Source organism: Pogona vitticeps, chromosome ZW-PAR, assembly GCF_051106095.1.
Source record: "Pogona vitticeps strain Pit_001003342236 chromosome ZW-PAR, PviZW2.1, whole genome shotgun sequence".
In the NCBI taxonomy this organism is placed as follows: Eukaryota; Metazoa; Chordata; class Lepidosauria; order Squamata; family Agamidae; genus Pogona; species Pogona vitticeps.
In genome coordinates this window covers 1208200-1228984 of record NC_135800.1, presented here as the reverse complement: position 1 = coordinate 1228984, position 20785 = coordinate 1208200, and the positions used below count along the sequence as shown (strand labels likewise).

At 51.1% G+C, this 20785-nt stretch overlaps 1 long non-coding RNA gene across 1 annotated transcript; it reads right to left on the bottom strand.

The window, feature by feature from the left end:
• Positions 1-54: 54 nt before the first annotated feature.
• On the bottom strand, positions 55-12684 carry LOC144585136 (uncharacterized). The gene is made up of 2 exons (XR_013539643.1): positions 12292-12684; positions 55-174 (listed from the first exon to the last, which is right to left on the bottom strand). It is a non-coding gene; the product is annotated as an uncharacterized LOC144585136 (long non-coding RNA).
• Positions 12685-20785: the final 8101 nt, after the last annotated feature.

The window sequence follows — 20785 nt, the reverse complement described above, 5'->3', positions numbered from 1 at the left end:
CTCTCTGGGAGCAGAGCACGCACATTTAAAAAAAGAAAAGGAAGGAAAAGAGCGTTGACATGAGCGTTAGGTTTAATGCAAGGCTCTGCCCCTGTCTCCAGATAATGTTCCTTTTCGAGTTACAGACTTCTCTGGTGGCAAAATTTAGATTCGACTTGCAGCCGGAGAATCGACCTACAGACCAGGAAAAAAAAACAAAACACAAAATGGAACAAAAACGGAACAAAAACAGCCGGTTACGGATTAATCAGTTTTCAATGCATTGGAGATTCGACCTACAGACTTTTCAACCTGCAGCCACCGTTCCAATACGGATTAATTCCGTAAGTAGAGGGTCCGCTGCAATTCAAAAGGAGAATCTGAAGAAGTGGGATTGTCTCTACGAAAGCTTGCTGTTTGCTTGATATTTTTTTTAAAAAAAAACCCTGTCCAATAAAGGTATCGCCCACTCTTGCGCTCATCTGAACCTGGGGAACCGCGCGGCCTTCTCCTTGTTCTTCTGGACCATCCACCTGGAGCGCTGTCTTCTCCGGAAGAGGGCCGGTTGCCCCTGTAAGCTGTTTCTCATGGAGACCGCCAACGGGCGACGAGGATGCTTCCTCCCAAGGGGTGCATCGGCCGTGAAGAGCAAGCTTTCCTTCCCATTTAAGGCAGAAGAGCCGGGGAGGAAAAGCTAGGAAATGAAAGAAAGAAAGAAAGAAAGAAAGAAAGAAAGAAAGAAAGAAAGAAAGAAAGAAAGAAAGAAAGAAAGAAAGAAAGAAAGAAAGAAAGAAAGGAAGGAAGGAAGGAAGGAAGGAAGGAAGGAAGGAAGGAAGGAAGGAAGGAAGGAAGGAAGGAAGGAAGGAAGGAAGGAAGGAAGGAAGGAAGGAAGGAAGGAAGGAAGGAAGGAAGGAAAAAAAAGATTCCCAAAGGGATATTTTCTGGGAACGTGGAAATGAAGAAGAGCCAACCCAGGCAACTGCGGAGACCACATTTTTTTTCCTCCCTAACAGAAAATCATGTTTGTGACCGGAGCCGCAGAGCGAATGCACGTAAGATATTATTTTTTCAGCTCGGTTTAAATGTCACAACATTGGACTGCTGTACAAGGGAGGAGAAATGAAAGAAGAAAAAGAAGAAGAAAAAGAGATTTAATTGGCAAACGGTGAGGGATGGGAGTTTGGGGGACTACAAACCCCATGATCCTCCATTCTGGGAGGTCTACCTGAGAGACAGACACCTAAAATCTGGCTCACCTGGGAGGAAAGCCTCAACTGGAAGACTCTGAAGCCTAGATAAGCCTTAAACCCTTACAAACTGAGGCCTTTCTCCCCGTTGAGCCACGGTTAGGTATTTATCTTTCCAAGAATGGAGAATTCTGGAATTTGTAGTCCGAGATCTCAAAACAAAAATGCCAACCCTTCATGGTCAACCTGTGCCTACACTCCTTCCAACAGAGTTCTTGCATCAAGAGTGTTGCAATCGGCAACTCTCCTTTCCCCCCCCCAACGAGAGGCTGCATGTACCAAAAGCTCATCATCATCACCATCATCAACAAAAACAGCACGTTGTTTTTCTGGGGTAGAAAAGGCCTTTCTGACCGTTTTTGGACTCCATTTTGCTGCCAATTCTTCACCCCAGAACATCTGGGTAGCCAAACCTCTGGGCCCTTGCTTTTGCAGCTGGCTGCCTCGAAGGCAGGAGGAGGAAGAGGCTCGGGCACATCAGGCTGTTGGCAAGTCTTCGGGTCTCTGAGTCTCGAGTTCGAGTCCAAGTCTTTGTTCTCAAGTCCCAACTTTGAATGGGAGTCCCAAGTCCCAAGTCCCTACTAAAAACAGGGGCCCTGCCCGGCACAACTGCCAGCCTTTTGAACCAGCTCCATCTTTACAACTGGAACATCAGGCATAGGGGTCTTTCCTGAGCCAAACCTCAGCCGGTCAAATCCCCTGAGCTACATACGGGGGTCAGTTGGCAACCCTGATGGACCAACTCAATGTGACGGGTGAGTTAGAGAGGGATCCCCGCTAGCTGTTAACGGCCTCTCAGCCTCAGTGTTGCCCGTTTACAGTGTCAGTTCGAGGGATGTAATAATTCACTCCCATGCGAGACAGCTGGGATTACTCCACGGCTAATAGTAAATCTTGGTTATTGTCACCCTTCCGCTCTTCCTCGCTGGGGCTCTGACCATCAACCTTGCCATATCCATTGATCAAAGCCACTGTGGACTCTAATTAGACAGGCCTGTTTGGCTCCCCCATGCAAGAGGTTTCTGAGTCACTTCTGTGAGGGGCCTGACCCTATTTCTGTCACCTTTTCCTTCTGCTTCTCACCTGCTCTTTACAATTTTACGTGTTTCCTCCATCATCAACCTAGGTTTTTCTTTTCCTTACGACAGGAACTGTCTTTTTGCTTTCTTCCCTGAAGAAATCCACCGTTCTTCCACTTCATGGTCAATGGAATTTTTTTTTTCCTGTGGCCTTTAAATCACCAGGAGTGCTAGTTAAAATATATTTTGGCACTGCTATTCTTTTAGTGTTCTTCTTCAGCTTGACATTAGTGTTGGCTATGAACAGTTCACGATCAGTCCCTCAATCTACTCTCAGTCTTGTTTTGTCAGAAATAATGCAACTTCTCTGTCTCTTCCTTCCAATTACATACTCTGTACGTACTTCCTATGAGTAGAGCCAGCCTGGGTGGCCTTGGGCAAGCTGTACAGTCGCAGGGCAGCCCCAGAGGAAGAAGGGAATGGCAAACCACTTCTGAATCCTCTCTACCTAGAAAACCCTGAAATTCTTTTTGCTGCAAGTCAGAATTGACTTGACAACATATAATTATTATTAAGAGCTGCCTGACAGGGGAACGGTCTGTGTTGAATGAACACCGTTGGCCTCTCCTTCACCGTGGCTTTTAGACTGAGAGCGAAATAGCAATCTAAAATGATAAAACATGATCCAGGAGAAGCCAAGGGCTGCAAATATGTGTTATTTTTGCATAACATGCTGGTGGCAGGACCACTTCTGTGGGTTTGTCTGTTCTCGATCCCTAATGTGCTGAGAAAGGAGCAGGATATGAAGAACAGAAATTAACATTTCAGTGGTGTTTTTTTTGTAGGGAGGTGTACACTGTGGGGGTGGGTTATTGAATCCTAGAATGATGGACTTGGAAGGGGCCTTGAAGGCCATCCAGTCCAACCCTCTCCTCAAAGCAGGAACCCAAATCAAAGCGGATCCGACAGAGGGTGGTTCAATTTTTTCCAGCTTTGGAGCGCTCACCGCCTCCCGAGGTCGTGGGTCCCGTCGTCATACTGCTCTAACAGTTAAGACATTTTTCCAGATATTCAGCCTAAATCTGCTTCCTGTCGCTTGTGTCCATTAGGACGCGTCCTGGATAAGGCTGAATCACTGCTTCTTTAGTATGTCTTCCTGCGTCTCCCTTTCGCCTCGTTTTTTCCTCTCTTCTCGAACCGTCCCCCCCAAAAAAGGCCTTTTCCTCCAGACTCTGTCACCTCCCTGGACATCCATCATCTCTGATGGCTCAGTGAAGAATCCATGATGTGCGTGACAGAGAGAGAGAGAAAGAGAGTCCCAGCCAGCGTAGGGTTAAATTGTTTCCCTCACAATTGTGTCATCCCTTCAGGGACCGTTCGCTCATCCCTGCCAGCCGGCTGCTGCCGAAAGGCGGAAGGCGTGGGGAGAGAGGATTCTGTTCGAATTCAGATGCGCTGGGCTTCCAGAGGAGCATCAAGGAGAAGCATCATCATCCTCCCACAGCTGTGCTCACTCAGCTTGGTCTTGCAGCTGGATGGAGGAAAAGTGTGTGTGTGTGTGTGTGTGTGTGTGTGTGTGTGTGTGTGTGTGTGTGTTGGTGAGAAAGAGAGAGATTTCATTGTCTCCGTGTGTGCCAGAGAGAGAGAGAGAGAAAAACTTAATTGTCTCCTGTCTGATCTCATCCATCAGCTGGAGGAGCATCTTCCATGAGCAGCAGGGCAATATCAACACACACAATCAGACGCACAGACCCCTTTCTGCTTTGGCTCTGCGGGGTCCCTTAACTTCTGTCCCTACTTGCCTCCATGGATGTAGGCATCAGGTAGGAGATGGTAGATTATGGACACCCCTCTTGAGTCCAGGAGGCATCTTCTTCATCATCAGCACCATCATTTCCTGAGATCTCAACATCCAAGTTGGGGTAATGAGGGTCTCCACGTGCCGGCTGATGTCTTGGGGAAGCACATTGCATCTCTGCAGGCGCAGGGGACGGAGGCCAGAGAAGGAGATGGGTCGATACCTGGGCATAGGACGTGACTTTATGGCTCGGCACTTCTCCCTGCCCGTTCTCGGTGGGTCCCGGGACTCCCCAGCTCTGTGCAAAGTTGGGTGTATCTATGTTTCTGCACCCAGAAAGCCAGGGGAGGGGGGGCAGGCTCTGTGACATCACAAAGAGCGGGCCCCCTTTCTCAGGAGGTGGTCCCGAAACCCTCGGGGATGGCACAACGCCCCTGTCGCAGGGAGGGGAGTAGAGGGCACCCCTTAAAGAGTCAACACCAACACTCCCTTGAGGGTCTGCTCGCCGATGAAGGCCGATGGGTATTTCCCCCCCCTAGGCACGCAAATCTTTCCATCCCACAGGCCCGAGCCACGGGGTAGACGAGAACTGCTCAGTCACTCGGCGGTTGAGGTCTCTGGCTGAGGAGCCAGATAGGTTGGGAGTTCGATTCCCCCACCGTGCCTTCTGGAAAGGGTTTGGACTTTTAATGATCTAGAGAGGGCCCCTTCCAGCGGGCGGGATAAGGGGTTAAGGAGAAGCCAAGAGTTCAATTCCCCCCACCGGGCCTCCTTAACAGGGGCTGCCCTGGATGGCCTGCTGGTTCTACGAGGAAGAAAAGGAGGACTATAAATGCACTCTCATCTATTTGGGCCATGTAGGTCTTCATCCTGGGCAAAGCGACTAGCATTGTACAGATTTCGGCATTCTCATGCTTACTCTCAACAGCTGGATCCGTCTCCCTCTTTTATGTCGACAATTCTGTCCCTTTCCTTCTCTTCTTGGTTTTTTGGGGGGCAGGTTTCAGCCTCCCCTCCCTCTTTCTCCCTTGGCCCCCCCACCTCTCTTTATTCTCTCTATTCTCTCGGCCTCCTCTCCACCCCCTTCCCCAAGCTCTGTCTTCTCTCCTCTCAGCCTGCCTGTCCGCTTGATTTACATGCCGGCCCCGTTGAAGGGGCTCAGCTGGGCGCCTGGCTTCCTGCCGGCAGCGGGAGAGCGGTTCTCTTGGGGGGGGTCTCCCCCTAAGACCCTTCCCCTCCCCAGCTGGAAGGAGGCACCACACCAAGCACCAAGGAGAAGCATCTTCAGAGGGGCCCCCCACCAGCAGCCGCCCACCCATGGAGGTGATGGGGGGAGAGGACCATGGAGTGTGTGGGGGGGGAATCTTCCCATCCTTTCTCATGGAAAAACAGCTGGCTGTTTCATCCTTCCGGATGGGGACATCTCTCAGGGCTCATCCCCTGCCTTCCCCTTCTTTGGCACCAGGCAAACAGAATTAGCTTGCCATTTTTTGGGGAAAGGAAGCCAGCTACGTCTGGTGCAAAATCCCAAGGAAAAAAAAGAGACCCAAGCATGTGGCACCTTAAAGGCTATTATATTTTAACGTGAGCTTTCATGGACCCGTCCCCTTCGTCAGACAGATGGGAACAGAATGAAATGTGGAGTGGGATATCAGTTTCGCTAGGAAAACATTCTCAATATTCATTGGCTCTTGGTATGTTACATCTACAGGGAGGGGTTGGTGGTTTTTTTAAATGGCTTATATTGTTTTAATGTCAGGCTTCATTTCCCTTTCAAAATCAAACAAAACCTTGCCTGCCCCACCTTTCCTGGATCTCATAAAGCATGGTGGTGTGTATTCCCCGGTTGGTTGGTTGGTTGGTTGGTTGGTTGGTTGGTTGGTTGGTTGGTTGGTTGGTTGGTTGGTTGGTTGGTTGGTTGGTTGGTTGGTTGGTTGGTTGGTTGGTTGGTTGGTTGGTTAGTTAGTTGGTTGGTTGATTGGTTTGGATGGTTAGTTAGTTGGTTGGTTGATTGGTTGGCTGGCTGGCTTGCTGGTTGGTTGGTTGGTTGGTTGGTTGGTTGGTTGGTTGGTTGGTTGGTTGGTTGGTTGGTTGGTTGGTTGGTTGGTTGGTTGGTTGGTTGGTTGGTTGGTTGGTTGGTTGGTTGGTTGGTTGGTTGGTTGGTTTGGATGGTTGGTTGGTTTGGATGGTTAGTTAGCTGGTTGGTTGATTGGTTGGCTGGCTGGCTGGCTTGCTAGTTGGTTGGTTGGTTGGTTGGTTGGTTGGTTGGTTGGTTGGTTGGTTGGTTGGTTGGTTGGTTGGTTGGTTGGTTGGTTGGTTGGTTGGTTGGTTGGTTGGTTGGTTGGTTGGTTGGTTGGTTGGTTGGTTGGTTGGTTGGTTTGGTTGGTTAGTTGGTTGGTTGGTTGATTGGCTGGCTGGCTGGCTGGCTTGTTGGCTGGCTGGTTGGTTGGTTGGTTCGTTGATTTATTTTAAATTCACCTCTCTCTTTTAAAAAAGGGGGACCCCAAAGGCAGTTTGCAATCATTGAACCCCAGGATTTCAGCTAACCCCAGGGAGCGCACCGTGCTCAAAGAATCAACAAAGACGATGCCCAAAACACAACCAAACAAAACTCAAAAGCATCGCCGAAACGTAAAACAGATGCATTGTTTTTTATGCACAAGACGCTTTGGCTTATTCTTCTCCCAAAGCCTTTTTCATCTCTCTAGGAGTCTTAGATGTTGGATTTTATTTTATATTTGTAACGTAGTTTTTCTTTGGTTAAGTTGTGAACGGCCCAGAGTAGCTTAGCTAGGTGGGTGGGATACAAATTGAAGAGAGAGAAGTGGGAACATTGCTCAATTTCCTTCAAGAAATTTCCAGTGGAACCTATCTTCTTTCTCTCAATCGCTCTCTTTCCATTCATAAGTGACACATCCCAGCGTGAATAAAAGCCACAGTGACAGGCCGACACCCAGGACTCGCTCGGCTGTCTTGATTCATAGAGTTCGCCTCCCAAAGAGACAGGCGGAAAAAGCACTGGGACGAAGCTGGTTCATATTTGAAAAGTGAGAAAAGAGTAATGGATCTATCTATCTATCTATCTATCTATCTATCTATCTATCTATCTATCTATCTATCTATCTATCTATCTATCTATCTATCTATCTATCTATCTATCTATCTATCTATCTATCTATCTATCTATCTATCTATCTATCTATCTATCTATGAGCCCTTTCCTTCCTGGACCAGCCCCCTCCCCCCAAAAAAACACACCCTAGAAACAAAGAAAAGTGTGTTAACACACATCTAGACAACTAAGTGAGAAACGAAGACGCTCGTGATCTCATCCAGGGAGGAGAAAAATGGTGAATGCTTTCTCCCTCCCCCCCCAATATCTGAGCGAATGAAATACGCATGGACTTCTGTTCCTCCCCAGAATGCAAGTATGGGGGTCGGGAAGGCGAACGTATGGTGGGGTTTTTTTGGCCAGGGGTGTAATAAAATCAGATCCTGAAATCAGGGAGGCTCTCTTGCATGCAAAGGTTGATCAAGGGACTGGAAGCCAAACTTTAGGAGGAAAGACGGAAAGAACCGGGCATGTTTAGCCTGGAACAAAGAAGACCAAATGGAGATAGGACAGCACTTTTTGAAGACTTGAAAGGTATTCCTCCAGAGGAGGGGCAGGATCTGTCCTCCATCATCCTAGAGTGCAGGACAACTAATAACGGGCTCAAGCAACAGAAAGCCAGATTTCAGTTGAATATCAGGAAAAACTTCTCAACTGTTAGAGCCGTACGACAAGGGGACCCGTGACCTCGGGAGGTGGTGGACGCTCCAACGCTGGAGGCCTTCAAGAGAAAGCTAAAGACTCATTTCTTGGCCAGATCTGATTTGACTCGGCTTCCTCCCTTGACCAGGGGGGGTTGGACTCCGGGGGCCCCTTCCAACTTCATTAGATGGTTCCATGATTCTACATGGCTCTCCGTCGCCCTCCATCTTTCCGAGAACCCTACGAGGCGGTCCAGGCTCAAAAGCGCGTGCAGAAGGCAACCCGCCTTGGGGAGTTCTGCCGGCCAGTGGAGATTCGAACCCGGGCCTTCTAGGCTGACTCTCTAGCTGTTCCCGCCCAGGCTGCCTCTCGTGGAGGAGAAACCAGGGACCTGTGTGTTCTGGGGGGGGAAGGGGTGAATCAGAGCCCTTGCGGCTTCATTGCCTCACCCGCTGGCGAGGAGAAGGCAAGGCTGAATGTTTTGTGAAGGAGGAAGGTTCAAGCTGGGGAGCGTGTGTGCATTCCGTCCTGCTCCACTCCCAGGCCCTTTTTTTTTTTGCACGCCCAGCGCCTTCCAGGCAGGACGGCCTCCCCGGGGCGGCCGCCTGGCTCCACCAGGGCTCCACGCCTCCACCTCTCTGTCTGCCCCACTTCCTCCTCCTTCCCAGCAGTCCGGTTGCACAAGAGCGGAGGCTCTCTGCAGGAGAGGGTGTGTGTGAAAGAGAGGTTTGCTCAGAGATGGGGAAGCTGAGTGCTGGGCGAGGCTGAGGAAGCCTGGGCTGGCGTCCAGCGCATGCGCACACCCCCCTAAAGCCTTCGCAGGAGGAAAGCCTCATTGTCAAGGGGTGCTTGATGACCGAGAGGGTCCCTTCCAGCTCCACAGTTCTAAGATTGTTATAATTGAACTGTTGGATCGCTCAGTCAATGAGGGACCTGGCAGTCAAGCCAGAGGTTGGGAGTTCGAATTCTCCCACCCTCCTTGACAAGGGGCTGGACTGGATGACCCCCAGGGTCCCTTCCAGCTCTAGCCGTTCTAGGATGATTAAGAAATGATTAAATCCTGGAAACTGCATTCAAGCCGAAAGGGCTGGCCGGGGGCCACACAAGCCAGTCTCCCCCACCCCACGTTTTTTCCTCCGATGGCCCCGATGATAAAGTGGGGCAGCTGCCTTTTCTGTTTGCGGGAGGAATCGCTGGTTACTCTCTGCCTTTTTAAAAAAAAATATTTCAAGCCAGGCAGAGTTGCACAACTCTGTGTGTGTGTGTGTATGTGTGTTTTGCCATCAGGGGATTTCACAATGCGCTCAGCGGGGGGGGGGGGAGAGATGGCAAGGCAATCCTGCTTCAGAGGGAGGAGGGCTGGGGTGATGGGATGGGAGAAACGGAGTTTGATTTGCTTTTTAACGTCTCCGAGGTCTGAACGAGGCTCTTAATTTCAGCCACATCGCAGTCCTTGAACTTTTCTGATCGCGACACAAAATGAGAAGAAATGAGAAGGACGGTTTTGGAGCATAAACTTTCAGGGAACGGTCCAACGGAAGCACAAACCGAATAATATCCCCTTTTGTATTTCAGGGGCCTCTGGCGTCTGTGGGTTTGGGGTAGGAGATTATCCACCGATATATATGGGCTGGCAACTATGGCAAGCTGGTAACCGTTTCCACAGAGGTTGGCTGTTTTTAATCCGCCGCAGCCAAAACTCCAGAGAATTTGCAGACCCTTAAAGAGCATATACAAAAACGTAGGACCCCTGTATCCGCGGGTTCAGTATCCACTAATTCACTTACCCATGGTCTGAATTTTTTTAAAAAAAATCCTAGAAATATATATTTTTCTAAAGATGTTGTCAGAACTGGCCATTAGAGGGAGCCAGAGGCCATGGTATATACGAAGTTTGGTATAAACTGTGTTTTTCAGTATCCACGGGGGGGGGGGTTGGAACCGTACGGGGGATCCTACTCTGTGGTCTGCCCTTAATTATTGGCTAGGAAAACCCACCTGAAAACACTGTCTTTTGCCCACAGATCCTCCAGGGGTGGCCCTGAAAATGGTCCCTCGGCATTTGGACCTATTGATCCCATACGTTATCTGTGTGTATAAGGATGGAATATAGGATTCCGGGTGCAAACAGGGAGGGTGAGAGGCCGGAAGGAAAGGAGGGGAGGGGCGAGGATCCCAATGAGAGTCGGAATTCTCCTCCCGGCAGGCCTAAGCTCCTGGGAGCAAAGGAGGGTTCCTTCGGGGGACTCTGGGGCCCAGTATCCACAGCCAGTGTGGCTTATGGGTGTGCTGGGTGCTGTTTTTTCAGGCTGGACCACCCAGGCGAGGCGCTCAAGCGGGTGCCACAGAATTCTCCCCCCTTCCTGTGTGGCAGGGGATGCTGGGCCCCGGAGTCTCCGCAGGAGCCCTTTCCAAGCTCCGACGACCCACTAGAGCAGCGGTCCCCAACCTTTTTCAGACCGTGGACCAGCTGGGCGGGTGCGGGCTCTGTGCGCGGGGGGCACCCCATGCTAGCGGGTGGGCGTGTCGTGTTCGCGGAGGGGTATGGCAGTGCGACACGCCCCTCCACGAACACGCCGACTGTGCGTGGGGGGGGGGGGCGGAGATCCATCTCTGCGGCCCAGTCCCAGGGAGCCCACGGACCGGCACCGGGCCACATACCAGGGGTTGGTGACCCCTGCACTAGAGCGACCAGCTAGTGGACTGTCCGGTCGTGCAAGAAGGGAATCGTCACTCGGGTTGCTCGAGTGCCTCTTGAAGGCTTCCCATCGTCAACCACATTCTGTGGCTAATTTTGATCTGATTGGTATGTGTGTGTTGGGAGGAAATAAGGGGATCTGGGTCCGGTCGTTTCCAAGCTCTGTGGCTCCTCGCGAGTAGAAAGGCCAGGCTGGGGAGGGGGAGTGCGGGGTCTCCCTCTCTCCCTCCCTCCCCCTCCCTTCCCGGTGGGGCCAACGCTCCAGCGCCGCACCTTCTGCTTCTCCGGAGGCGCTTGCGCTTTGGCAACCCTCCAGCGGCGCGCACGCGTGCACGTCCCCGCGGCTCCCTCCCCCTCCCTCCCCTTTCCTCTCCCCCTCTCGGGGGGGGGAGAAAGGTCATTGCGCAAACGATTAGTCAGAGCTGAGTTGCTACAGCAACCAGCCTGCCGTATCTGGGCCAGGCGATGCGGCGCGGACCGCGGAGAGGTCGCCCATTAGCGCGGGCGGGCGGCGCTGGCTCGCTGGCTGGGCCGGATTGCAAAGGCAGAGGGAAGGGGGGAGAGGGGAGAGGAGAAAGGAGAGAAGGAGGGGGAAGAGGAGAGGGAAGCTAGTGTGTTGCCTGCCCTTCCCAGCCGTGCAAGGAGACCCGTGCTGGGCTCGCTGGCTGGCTGGCTCCTGCCGAGTCTGGGCTGAGAAGGTGTCAGCCAAGGCAGTCAGGGAGCCTCCAGCTTGGCCGGGCACGCTTTCCTTTGTTGGCATGGTTGGGGGAGAGGAGATGACGATCACGTGGCAGAGCCATCATCTTCAAAGAAAACAGAGAGAGAGAGAGAGAGAGAGAGACTGATTTGGTCTTAGAGAGGTTAGGGCTCCAGAGGGGGTGCATGGGATAGTGCGACGGACTAGGACTCAGAAGGCCTGGGTTCGAATCCCTGCTCAGCTGTGGAAACGCTCTGGGGGAGTGAGACTGATAAAACCGCTCCTGAAACGGTTCACTTCCCCATAAAACCCTGTCCGGGTGGCTGTCAGTCCGAGCTGACTTGAGGGCGCAGAACATCGGAGGCAGAGGATGGACTACAGCCCCCATCACGTCTAGACAGCATAGCCCAGGGGTCTCATCTGGGCACCGTGACACATGCTTTGACTCCCTCCTGGATTGATTACGGCAAGATGTTCTCTGTGGGCCTACCTGTGGAAAGTGTCTGGAGACTTCAGCGGGTGCAAAACGCAGCAGCCTCAATGGCTGTCCGGGGGCTGGAACACAGGGGTCGCTCAACCCCGACTCATTACGGGCACCCTTCAAAATCCTGGTTTTAATCCATAAAGCCCTAAATAGCTTCGGGTCCAAGCTGTCTCGAGGACCGCGTCTCCCATTAGGCGCCTGCCCGGGTGTTAAGATCCTATGGGGAGGCCTTTCTCTCGGTCTAGCCGCCTAGAGTGGTCGTTTTGACCAGATAGGCGGAGTACAAATAGAATGAATGAATGAATGCATGAATGCATGAATGAATGAATAAATAAAATGGGGACACAAGTCAGGGCCTTCTCTGTGGCTGCTCCTTTAGACTCTGGAACTCCCTGCCACTGGAGGCCAGGCTGGCCCCATCTTGGCTCTCCTTCCGCAAGCAGGCAAAGACCTTTCTCTTCGGGCAAGCTTTCCCCCAAGCCACTGGCCACCTGAATGTGATCTTTCCACGGGATTGTTATGCCTCACCGCTTTGACTGTGTTTTTAGGGTTGTTTTTATTTCCCGTCTTCCAGGGCGGTATTCGTTTGATCCTTTTTAGTCTTTGAATACGTACTGTTTCCCGCTGGAAACGTGGGTGTTTCATGATGGAAGCCGCCTTGGTCCCGCAGACTTCTTGTTTTTAGCTTTCGGCGCGGCCTTGTCAAGGGGGCCATCCACCTCGAGTCCTTTGGAAGGAGAAAGGTGGGGCAGAAATAGTATAAGTAAGGAAGTAGGAAAGTAAGGAAGGGAATAAATAAATAAATAAAGTTAATGAATGAAAGAATGAATAAATAAAATGAATGCACAAATGAATGAATGAATGAATAAAATGAATGAATGAACGAACGAATGAATGGACGAATGAATAAAATGAATGAATGAATAAAATGAATGAATGAACGAACGAATGAACGAATAAATAAAATGAATGAATGAATAAAATTAATGAATGAATAAAATTAATGAATGAACGAACAAATGAATGAACGAATGAATAAAATGAATGAATGAATAAAATTAATGAACGAACGAATGAATGAACGAATGAATAAAATCAATGAATGAATAAAATTAATGAACGAACAAACGAACGAACGAATGAATGAATGAATAGAATGAATGAATGAATGAAATTAATGAACGAACAAACGAATGAATGAATGAATGAATGAATGAATGAATGAATGAATGAATGAATGAACAAACAAATCAACCAAAGACAATCAAGAGCATTGCTTCCACCTGAGCCGCAAGGGAACAGCCAGGACCCACCTCTAGCCCAGCAGGGGCTCAGCTTGACAGGATTGAACCCCGTGGTGGAGACCTTTATCAGAAGAGGCCTGGCAGCTGTAAATTGTGGAAGAGCATGCCAGGGGGCTCAAAAGCCATGCCAAGACTCCAATGCAAGTTTTCAACATTCTCAACGCCGCGTAACTCTCTTGGAACATTAAGATGTCAAAAACAAGCCAGGCGGCACCCCTCGAAAGAGGGAGTTTCAGCACGTCAGGGACGTAACACCGTACTTTGGGTCCGACCAGCCAAGAACCTTGCCCGGTATTTGGAGGTGGCCCTTCTAGTGAATGCTCGCAGCACTTAAACTAGGAAAAAAAACTCATAATAAAATAACTTGCAACTGGAAGAAGGCTTTGTGCCACTCGTATAAATTATGTAGGTGTATACAGTTTCTCTGCCTTTGAATTATTTAATGCCGCTTCGGCTCTGCGCAGAGAAGCAGCAAGGAGGTAGACGCCGAAGCCTCCGCACCCTGTTGCCAGCTGGGGTTGGCGTTCAGGAAAAAAAAATCACAGGCTTCTACATATGTTCCCCGCAAGCCGATTTTTCGCCTTGCAAGGGCATTGCCTCCCCATGAATTTAAAATGTACACTTACATTCTTAAGAAGTGTTTGCAATATTCTATAAATCACACACATTCTCTCAGGATACAGCACATGTATGTGCGTGGTACCCCTACCCACTCACCTCTGCCTCTTGGCCAGATGTGCACGGGGGGGGTTAAATTTAATCGGGCAAGTTTAATCCGGGAAGTCCTACCCCTTCTCTTCGGTTCATTAAGAATATGTTATTTGTCAAAGAATTCTGTATCCCTTTAATCTCGATTTGGTGTTTTTTACTCCCCACCTTTATTCTGATCTAGGATCTTATACCCGCCTATTCACGAACATATATGCATCCGTTTATTAATTGCTCACCGTTGTTTTTTTCAACCTATATACTGCCCCGTAGCGCTAGAGTGCTCTCTGGGTGGTTTACAACATAATTATGCAAGGAATGCTTTGCACACAAACACACACCCTGTGAGCTGAGTACTTATTTTACCAACCTCGGAAGGATGGAAGGCTGAGTTGACCTTGAGCTGGTTGCCCGGATCCAACGGGATCAAACCCAGTCCATGAGCAGACCGACTCGACTCCCCTTGGGATTTTCCCTGCCAATGACTCGGACGTGACTTGCGACTCGGAACCTTCCCATCCTTTTCTTCTTCTTTTTTCCCCCGGGAGGAAAAAAAAGTTTTGTTTTCATAGGGATTCGAATTCGGGACTTAGTACCGAAGACTCACACTTGAACTCGGGACTTAGTACCAAAAACCCGGGAAAGAAGTAGCCCCAAGAACGGCAGGAAGTGACCTCACTGTGCAGGAATCGGGGTGGGGGGAATCCGATGGTGGAGGGGTCAAGGAAATAGGAAAGGATGCAGATGGGATGCGTCAAACGAGGAGGGAAGGAGTCATCTGAGCTTGCAGAATCCATGCCAATGTTTTCCAGGGTATGTTCTCCTTTGGACTCAATGACATCTCACAATATTTATCAGCCTGAAGCAGAACTCGATTCGTGGACCCCCATGTCCCCATAGATTCAATACAGTAGGAACCCCGTATCCACGGGATCAGTATCCACTGATGCACTTCTCCATGGTCTGAAAACATTAAAAATATGAAAAATTCCATAAATTGATGTTTCTAGATATGACGTTGCCAGAAAAGGCTACAAGAGGGAGTCAGAGACCATGCTTTGTATCGCGTTTGCTATCATCCACATTTTTCAACATCTGCGGGAGGATATGGGGAACCGACTATAAAGTGTCTTCTCCCACTACCCATTCAGATATTGGGGGCACATTAGATGTGAACTGACCAAAAAAAGGACAGGGCATCCGTTCGCATCAGGTACATAGGTTAATTGTTACGAGCTGATCCAAAATTAAAAATGGATTTTAGAGAATTGAAACAGAATTCTGATCCCTCTCATCTCGTTAGGGAACTTTGGTTGGGCGTTTTTTTTCCCCCCTCTCTGTGCTCCTCAGCCTCTCAAAGATGGTCCTACAGAGGAGGGGCAGGATCTGTCTCCGCTCATCTATTGTCACCCTGCTTGAGAGATGCAACCGGTGCTCCCAAAATACTGATCTTTTCGAACTCCCTAATGTCATTTCTTTAATCAGTCTGAATTCATGAGCCAGGCAGAAGATGGGGAAGCTCTGCCCCCCACCTGGCATCCAGACAGGGGGCAGCAACGGGCACCTGGGGGCGCTGGGTCTGGCGTGCAGTGTTGTGTACCTATTAAAGAGTTACGGTTGGAGGCTGTATAACATCTTTTGCTTCTTCCTCTCTGCACAGTCTGGATGGTTGTTACTTAGCCATCTTTCCTCCTCCTCCTGCTTTTTTTTCTGGGCTTTCTGCCATGCATGTCTGGAATAGATTAGTCCACCGCCTGCTTGCTTCTCCTCCTGCCTCGTTTTTTCCCCCCTCTCTCTTCTTTTTCTCCTTCTCAGCTGCTCGGGGGTCTTTCTCTCTCTTTTTCCTCGGGAGAAGTCTGGGAAAAGCTTTTCCTGGACTGGCCCACCTCCCCTAGCTTTTTCAAGCAGCTCCTTTAATTGCTAAGACTTAATGGGGTGGTGGGATTAAGCTAGACGTGTGGGACCCCCCCCATCTGTGCAAGCACACAAAACCTGTGGAAACTCAACCGAATGCGACTCACTTCCGAGTCGAGATGTAGACACGATCCGCACGGCTCCCTTTTCGGTCATCCCCAGCTGTCTTTTCCTGCAAAAAAAAATAATATTTTTTTCCCAAGTGGGTCGTGCATTTCTAGTTAAAGAAGGCTCGGTATTTATTCCTCTTTCCCTAGGGAAAATTCCATGCAATTAAACCGTGGTTCCCAAACTGTGCGCCACCGGGGGGGGCACTCCCGGGCGCCACCGAAACCATCCAGAGGTACCACAGAAAATCTCGGAAGTACTTTTGTACAATGCACAAAAATACTGCTCAGTCCCAGCCCCTGTCAAAGAGGTACGGTGGGGGAATCGAACCCTCAGCCTCTAGTTCTGTCCCTAAGCCATTGAGCTTTCCTGCAGGTTATAGCTCACACTGGACTGCATAGAAAGCATCATCATCATCCTCATCATCTTCTTAGAACCGCAAAGCTGGAAGGGACCCCTCTGGATCACCGCGTCCTGCCCCGATTTAAGGAGGCAGAGTGGGGAACCGAATTCCCAACCTCTGGTTTCAGCCAGATAATTTCCTGATGCCTAATTTGGATATTTCACATCATCATCATCAACATCATCTTAGAACAGCAGAGCTGGAATATTGGCCACAAGGGTTTGGGTGTTTGTAATTTTAGGACTTCCAGAAGCCGGCTGGAGAGCAAAAGGGTTTAGGTTTCTGGCTAGGAAGAACAAAGATTGGGGGTTTGATTCCCCCTCTGGGTGCCTCCTTGAGAGGGGCTGGACTGGATGATCTTCAGGATCCCTTCCAGCTCTGCCGTTCTAAGAGGAGGAGAAGGAAAATTATGTGAAGCATCCAAAGCAGAGTCCAGGAATTTAGCTGGCTGGAGAGCTTAGTGGTTTAGGAGAAGCTGGGAGTTCGATTCCCGCCACCCTCCTCCTCCTCCCGGGAGAAGAGCCAGCCTGGGTGGCCTCGGGCCAGCTGCACCGTCCCAGGGCGCCCCCTAGAGGAAGAGAATGGGAAGCCACTTCTGAATACTTTTCTGCCTTGGAATCCTGTAAGAAGGTCCCCGTGTTCGTGCGAATCAACTCGACGGGCAAGCGATTATAAAACAAAAGGACTTCCAGAAGTCCACCAGAACCCCCCCCAAGGCAGAATTCCCTAGGGGGACCCAGCCCCACTCTGCAGAGGGGGGGGGTTGGAAGAACAGTCCTCCGCAGAACCCGACCCGCATCTTGCGTGCACGTGAGAACGGGAGCAATCCTACCTCCCTGGTCTGTTTCCCCCCTTTTTTTTCCAGGGTGGGGCGGGCTCGGCCTCCCGGATCGCCTTTGGAACTCCCCCCCCTTTTTCTTTCCCCTCCTTCCTTCACAATCTGGGGGCTCAGCTTGCACGCCAGCCTCTTCTCTCTCCCCCCCCCGTCGACCCCTTTCCTCTTCCCCCACCCCCTCCTTTCTTTCAATAATTGATCGCCACCCTAAATAATAGATCCCGGGGCTTTTGTTGGCCCCCCCCGCCGCCCACAATGGCCTCCCCCCCCCGCCTCCCCTCCCAGTTATTTATATTTATTTATTTCCTATGCGCCCGGACCGCTTTGCCAGCTCCCCCCCCCCCGCCGCCCTCATAAGGTGTAAGGGACAGCCAGGCTTTTTTGGGGGGGGGGGGAGAAAGAGAGGGGGGGCAGGAAGGGAGAGGGAGGGAGGGGGAGAGAAAGAGAGAGGGAGGGGGAAAGAGAGAAGGGAAGGGGGAGAAGGGGAGAGAGGGAGGGGGAGAAAAAGACCCTGGGAGGGGGGGGACGGATGGGGGGGGAGCTCATGGCGAGGAGATGAAGGGCTGGTTTGATGTGTGTTCGTGCAGAGGGGCTTTCTTCTCGCTTGCTCCCTTGCAAAGGCTTTCTCTCCAGCTCTCCTTCCTTCCCCCCCCCCGCTTTTTTTTCTCCTTCCTCCCCCCCCTCTTTATTCTTCCCTCTCCCCCCCTCCCCTCCCCGCCTTCCCGGAGAGGCGCCTGGCGCCACTTGTCTGGAACTCGCCTGACAAGCTTTTGAGTTATAGAAAGAAAGGAGGAAGGGGGGGGGAGTTTGGAAGGAGATGATGGAGGGCGAGAGAGTGGTGGTGGGGGGGAAGAGAGAGAGGCGAGGCGAGAGGCAGCTGGCGGGCGGATTAATGCCGAAGCCAGGCGAGGCGGGGAGAGAGGGAGAGAGCGGGATTCGAACCCGCCGAGCTGGGCTTTCCAACAAGGGGGGGGGAGGAGATCGAGGTGGAAAATCGGAGTCCGGGCAGGCAGGGCGGGAGGGGGAGATGACTCCCTGGAGATGGGGGGGTGTCTGGGGCACGTTTGCAAAAGGCGGAGGGGGGTGCAAGGCTTGGAAGCCCCCACACACACACTCCCGTTGTCTAGGGCGCGCCTCTGGCTTTGGATGCGCCCTTCCTTCCCTCTCTTTCCCTCCCCCCCTCTTTTGCAAACCTCCCCCCCCCAGGCTTCGGGAAGCGGCCTCTACCCCCCCCACCGCCCGCACTGCGCTTCTACCCCCCCCCTCCGCTAGCCTTTGGGGCCGGCTCTGACACGAAGGAACCGGGAGGGGGGGTCCTGCTCTCCATCCATCCAGATGTTTCCAACCGCATCCTCTCCATCCCAGAACCGCTTCCCTTCGGAGAGAAAGGGAAGGGACGGAGTTAAAACCAGATCCCGGAGGGCTGTCAGAGAGCCGTGGGGTTGAGTTGGGAGTTCGATTCCCCGCCTTGGGTCCTCCTTGGCCAGGGGCTGGACTGGATGACCCCACGGGGTCCCTTACACTCGCGCTTCAGTTCTCGGATCGTGGTGATGTGAGACATCCAAATTAGGGTTCAGTAATTTCTCTGGCTAGATAGAGCAGCGATTTGGGTCTCTGGCTGGCGGTTTTGATCCCCCACTGGGTTTCCTTGACGGGTCCTGGACTGGAGGGCGGTCCAGTTTTCTCTCTTGAAGGCCTCCAGCGTTGGAGCGCCCACCACTTCCCGAAGTAAGGGGTTCTGTTGTCGTACTTCTCTTGCAGTTAGGGCATTTTTTCCCTGATATTCAGCCAAAATCTGGCTTCCAGTCCCTTGAGCCCATTGTGGCTTTTCCTACACTTGGGGATGATGGAGAACAGATCCTGCCCCTCCTCTTGTCGGAGACCCTCTCAAGTCTTTGAAGATGGATTTCCCTCCGTCTTCTTTTCTCGAGGCTAAACAGGCCCAGTTCTTTCCATCTTTCCTATGCTTCTCAATGCATCCAAAGATCGCATTGGCCTTTTTTGCAGCCGCATCGCCCTGTGGGCTCATATTTACCTTGTGATCTACCACCATTCCAAGATCCTTCTCACTCCTAGTATTACTGAGTCAAGTATCCCCCACCTTGTAACTGTGCATTTAGGTCCCCCCCCTCCCCAGGAGTAGAACCTTGCACATCTCCCACTTAAATTTCAGGAATCTTCACCTTTTGCTTTGTCCTGGCATAGAATTCCCTCTGACCTGCAAGTCTTTTGGGCCGGAGGTCTGGTGATGTCAGTGTTCTATAAAAGTGGTCTTTTAGACCAGATGGGTGGGGTATAAATCAAATAAATAAATAAAATAAATAAATTCACACAGGGACGTGGGAAGGGATCCCCAGCGATGGAGCAGGAATCATGAAACACACTGCTCCCCGCAGCACAGATTAGATTTTATGTCCATGCAGGAGGGGGCAACCCTGGTCTCCATCCTCACCATTTGCCCGCAGCACATCAAAGCGCTTCAGCAAAAGGCCCTCACATTCCGGGCCGAGGAACAACCAAATTAAGCCTACGTGTGTTAGTTTTCCTGCAGACCGACTGCTGAGAAATTCTGGGCGGGCCGCTCACAAAGGGAGAAAAACCCTTCCGGGGAAAATTCCCAAACTGACTCTCTCGGGGTTTCTGTAAGCAAAGTGTTGACTCTCAGCAGTTTAACTACGGTGACCTTTTAAGGGGGAAAACCACGAAGAGACCAGAGGCACCTTAACCACACAAAAAGTTTAGTGCGGATTGAGACTCTTGGGTGTACTTTCCTCCTGCTCCTCCTTCTTCCCACTGAATTTTTTTTTCTAGGCACAGCACACTTTTTTTTCTCCCCCAGAAGGATGTGGCCCTCTCTCTTGGGTAAAAATAGCGATACGGATCTGGCCACGGCGACACGCGTCTTAGATACAGCCATCCCGGCTGGATTTCTGTAAGTCACTGGGGCCGATCAGAGGGATCACATAAGCCCCCCCCCAAAGTGCTGGTTCCAAGCTCTCAACGGCCAAGCTGCCTCAAGGACTACGTATCCCATTATGAGCCTACATGGGTGTCAAGATCTTCAGGAGAGGCCTGTCTCTCGGTCCCACGACCTTTGGAGGTGCCTTTGGTGGGGGACGCAGGAGAAGGCCTTCGCTATGGCTGCTCGCAGACTCTGGAACTCCCTGCCACTGGAGGCCAGCCTGGCCTCATCTTGGCTCTCCTTCCGCAAGCAGGCCGAGACTTTTCTCTTCAGGCAGGCTTTCCCTGAGTGACTCCTTGCTTGAATGTGATTTTTTTTTGAGACGGATTGTTATGTCTCACTGCTCTGAATGTGTCTTTATTACTGCTTTTGTTTACCCTTTCTCAGAGGGGTGTTGATTTAATTCTTTTTAGTATTAGTATACTTACTGCTTTTCCTCTTTAAACATTGTCTTTTAGGGATACTGTTAGCCACTTTGTGTCCCTTTTGAAGGAGGAAGGCAGGGTACAAATATTTTAAATAAAAGGAAGGATTTGTAGCACGGGTAGCAACATAGTTGTGGGGGGGAGACAATAAACAAAAATAAATCAGGAAGGATTAGCTTAGTTCATTGTGACAAATGCAGATACACACCCGTCAATCTCTTTGCCTTGATGCTGCGATCTGGGTCTTCATTGGTCCCATCCACTATCTTGGCCATTCCCCACCCATCTGTTGGAACCAGAGGCCACCCTCCTGTTCCTTGCCTCAGGCAGCGTCTTCTCTTGGGCAGGAAGCCACTGCACAGCCGCACGGATCGGAGGTGTCCGTGGCCACAAGGACGAGCCACGCAGCTGTGTGAGCAAAGAGCACCCAAAAGGGCTGTGGCCGCAGGG